Source organism: Tenrec ecaudatus, chromosome 8, assembly GCF_050624435.1.
Source record: "Tenrec ecaudatus isolate mTenEca1 chromosome 8, mTenEca1.hap1, whole genome shotgun sequence".
Lineage (NCBI taxonomy): Eukaryota > Metazoa > Chordata > Mammalia > Afrosoricida > Tenrecidae > Tenrec > Tenrec ecaudatus.
In genome coordinates this window covers 152,039,132-152,043,910 of record NC_134537.1, presented here as the reverse complement: position 1 = coordinate 152,043,910, position 4,779 = coordinate 152,039,132, and the positions used below count along the sequence as shown (strand labels likewise).

The window sequence follows — 4,779 nt, the reverse complement described above, 5'->3', positions numbered from 1 at the left end:
ACCAATTGTCTATAACCTTAATTTCTTACATACAGACCACAACTGTGGATAGATAAAGGCAAGGATTGGGTCTGAGTTTCCGCCCTAGTCAATGGAATGATTTCTCTCCATTCTGTCCAAGGAAGTGTCTCTTTTGCCTGGATGTCAGCTTTTATTATGCAGACTCGGTAATAAATCCATATCTAGTGAAAAATACTTTATCTCTTTTTTAGTTTGAAATTGACTTAGGTATTTGTACATCCTAATTCTTCCGTACACATTTTAGAATGCATTTATCAAATTCTCAGAATACTCCACTAGAATTTTACACAAAATCGTATCCGATTTATAAATTAACTGGAGGGGACATTGGCTTGAGAATGTTGTTGTTAGGTGCCATCTCATCTGTGCCGACGCCTATCAACCCTGCATACAATGGGACAAAACGCTGCTGGCTCCTGCGCCATCCTCCGGATTGTTCTATGTGGGATCCACCTGTTGCAGTCTTTGTATCAAGGCATTTGGTGGAGGATGTTCTTCTTTTTCGCTGCCCCTGTATTTTACCAACTTGGATGTCCTTTTCCAGGGGTGGGTCTCTGCAAACTGAAATTCCTGGCTTCTAAGGAGCTTCTGGCTGTGCGTCTTTGAAGACAGATGTGCTGCTTCTTTTCGCGGTTCGTGGTACTTTCAATATTCTTTGCCAGCACGTAATGCAAAGGCATCTATCCTTCATTAGTCTTCCTCCTGCAGTTCAGCTTAATATTAGTAATTATTTTCTTTCAAGAATAAGGAAAATCTTGCCATCTAGACAAATTACCTTTTATGCACTTGAATAAAATAGAACCTTTCCCATAGAAATTTGGTGTGCTATTGATTAGACTAATCCCTGGATATTTGTAGTTTGTGTTATGAAGGTATCTTCTTATTTATTATGATTTCTAGTTAATCACTGATTATTGCTGGAGAAAAAAGTTTCAAAGTATTTAAGTAGATCTGGAATCTAGCAATCTTAAAGAACTTTGGGAACTTTCTTATTATTTATAACATTTATTTTAGTTTTTCAAATGAAGTTTCCTTAAAGTTTTATCAGTTATCTCACTGAGTTATGAAAAATATTTTCCTGGGATATTTTTTTGTTCTGTGGATGATACAGATTACAAACCAGGCAAAAGCAAAAGTCTGAATGTATGTTCATTAAAAATAATTACAAAGCACTTAATAGGACCAAGAACCAATTTCTATGCTTTTAATGTGGAGCACGCACATGGAAACTACAACTGGAAATATGCACTCCTCTTAGATCTCTGATACAAATCTGTGAATACCATTTCAACTTTGTTTGCCTAGCTGGTGTGTAAGTAATGTTACACATAGTAGATAAACTTAAGAAATAAAGGTTAGGCCTTGGTTTCTTTTTTCTTTTTTAATATGGAACGCTTCATGAATTTGCGTGTCATCCTTGCACGGGGGCCATGCCAATCTTCTCTGTATCATTCAAATTTTTGTATATGTGCTGCCGAAGTGAGCACTAGGCCTTGATTTCTAAAAACAGGTCTCACAACAGTTTGTGTTAAGAGATAAGCTTGTGAAAAGAAATCAAGGAACATTTTCTATTCAGCACCGCTAACAGCTGCACAGCACAGGGGGGTTAGCAGGGAAAACTAACGACCGTGTCTCAAGACATGTCTGATGCCACATTGTTTGCTCTTCCCAAACCTACAGTCCTGTCTCCCTTGTCTTCTGCCTCTTTTTACCTTTGGCTACTGTTTGCACACGTTCAAGGCATCCCCACTGGAAAGGGCTGTGAAAAAGGCTTCATTCGGTTCATGGGACATGTGTGAGTCATGCTGTTGTACATTTCAACCAGTGGCAGATGTTTCCCCTGTGCTAGTCATCGTCTTCCTCCTGTTTCCACCACCTCGTGCTCAAGGAAGGAATAGTCTGCCCTGAAAGCAAATTCTGTTTGGAAGAGATGCATCACAAGGTTCAAAAGTCTTATGTGGGTTTCGGAGTGATGGAAGAAGTGACCCCGATCACAGTTAGATCGTCAGGAAGAGTCCTGTTCTTTCATGCCACTGAATCTTTTCCTGGTACTTCTCTGACAGTGAACCAAACAGCAGCTGCAGGACCTCTATGGGTCTACCCAACAGAAACTTTGAGAGTCCCCTCCCATCTTGGACACGGAGCCAAGCATCCTCATCCACTTTGCAACGGGAAAAGGACCTACCGTCACGAACATCATCTCCCAGAGGAGTGACTGGGAAAAGAGCGAAGAAGTAGCTGGGAGCTGAATCTTGACCAGCAATTTTAAGGCAGACACATGCTGCCACCTGGTTCCCATCAAGCCTCGGTAGAGTGAGACTTGCCCACTGAGGCACCCAGGTGGAAGAATAAGGCTGAGAGCCTCTGTGCTTACATTTCGGAGAATGTTCCCAGCATATCACAATTACAGAAACATCTGTGCCCAACAGTCTTGTGCTGAACTGCTGTGAGAATTTACCGTGTTCAATTGCTTTCAGAATTTCTCACTTCTCAGCCCGAGGCAGGGTGGTCCCAAAGCCGCCAGTGAACTGCAACAGGAAGTAAGAGAGATCACAATTTCCAGGGTTTGGGTGAAATGTGGCATAAGGGTGTGAGGGGTGAGCCTGGCACGCTGCGTGCTGTGGGCTTCCAACAACTGATGGTCTTTCCTTCCTTTTTGGTTCAACCCACATGCATTTCCTGAGCAGGACATGAGCTGACTGGACAATGGCTGGAAATTCTGAGGAAGATTTGCTCCTCAAAGCACCAGCTGAGTGAGAAGAACCCAATGGCTAAAAATGATTAAATCATATACAATAATACTTACTGGAAAGCAGGAGATGACAATTCAAAACCTATCATGTACTGTGCTGAATAGTTAAATAGATTTTAATGATTTTAAAAGTACTGGAAGGGAAATGAAAGCCAGACCAGTTGCTAGGGCGTTGATTCAACCTCATTTAAAATATCACTATTTTATTTAAGTTCTTCAAATGAGCAATATTAGCATTGCATGGTACCTTGTCAGTGATGCAAATTTTGTGCCTCCCCCATGCACCCCAGATCTCCTATCTGAGTGTCCTGCACTCCTTGCCACGGAGTCAGCTTTGATTCACTGTGACCCCTTTTGTGGTTCAGTAGAAGAATGTCCCATTGGGTTTTGTGGTTCAGTAGAAGAATATCCCATTGGGTTTTGTGGTCCAGTAGAAGAATGTTCCATTGGGTTTTCAACAATTGTTTTTGAGAGTGGATCACCAGGACTTTATTGTAAGTGCCTCTGGGTGCCCTAGGAATTTTAGCATTTCAGTTGGAGGTCAAAGCCTATTATTTTCACCACACAGAGACCCCACTCTCTGTGAAGAGTACATGCACCCAGAAATGCGTGTGACAAAAACTCTGCAGGTGATGCCGGATCGTTTCAAAAACTGATATAGAATATACACAAAGCGAGAAAATAAATCTCAGGCAAAGAAATTACCTAAAAAGCCAAATGTGATTGTCCAGGAGAGAAGGAGGGAATATGCCAGGAAGAGCAATCCACACAGTCTAGCAGACACTCAGGAGCACGTGAAGGCGGGAACAGAGGTGGGGATTACAGGAGTGGTGGAAGAGCAAGCAAGGGAGACATTGATCAAGGCTGAGGAAAACTTGAGGATTATTCCAGGGACAAGTATAACATGATGTTATGCAAATACTGTCCTATAATTAAAAGGGAAACTCTGCTTAAAAATAATATTTGTGCATAATTATGATTATTAACCCAATCAAGACCCTGCTGTTATTTTGTACTAAAAAAAGTCCTCATAACAGTCACCGCTACCTTATTCCACATGGACAGGTCCTGAGAGACGGGCCCTGAGCTCACATCCGCCTCTAAGGCATGCAACAGAGAAAGGGACATCCGCCTCTAAGGCATGCAACAGAGAAAGGGACATCCGCCTCTAAGGCATGCAACAGAGAAAGGGACATCCGCCTCTAAGGCATGCAACAGATAGGAAAGGAGCACATGAACCCGTAGAGTATGAACTTCTTCAAAACATCCGTTTTCGATCACAGTATAGAGCTATAAGGAGAGTTTTTCTTCCAGAAGAGATATTCTTTCTGTGAAGGGAGAAAATGAAACTCCGAGAAGACAAATGGGTGGGGGTGGGGGTGGGGGACTCGGAAACAGACATTTTACTTATGAGAAAGTGTAACGATAAACTTATGTAAAGCTGTCCTAATTTATTGGAATTGCAATTTGCTAATTAGAGCAACAAGATACAGTTTGTATTCATCATCTTGACAAAAGATATACAATCTGACCGGGTCACGAGTTGCTGATATGAAGGAGCGGAAACTGTCGCTCTGCCATTGGAGAAGAAATTGGTTACAACACATTTAGAAAGCAGTTTGGCATAAAGTCGAATACATAGAACTGTGACCATTCCATTGCTGAGTATATGCATATCCCCTACAGAACTTTTTGCAGATGTGCCTCAGGAGAAAAGCCCAAGTGTATGCATAACAGAATTGTGCGTAACACCCCAACCTTGAGCGATCTGAATGTTTACTGCGAGGCGAAACGCATTATATTCAGCCCTAAAAATAAATGAACTTCAGTTACATAGTGGAGGTTCACAAATAGACTTAGAGGTGAGAGAAACAGGTCAGAGAAAATTACATTGCCATATTTCTCATTTTACAAAGTATAAAACCAGGCAGCACTAAACAATATATGGTTTAGGACTGGCATCTGTATGTTTATAGCACCTGTATTTTAAACCGATACTATCTCAA

At 41.5% G+C, this 4,779-nt stretch overlaps 1 non-coding gene across 1 annotated transcript; it reads right to left on the bottom strand.

The window, feature by feature from the left end:
• Nucleotides 1–1,401: 1,401 nt before the first annotated feature.
• On the bottom strand, nucleotides 1,402–1,508 carry LOC142455711 (U6 spliceosomal RNA). The gene has a single exon (XR_012785859.1). It is a non-coding gene; the product is annotated as a U6 spliceosomal RNA (small nuclear RNA).
• Between the last annotated feature and the right edge of the window lie 3,271 nt (nucleotides 1,509–4,779).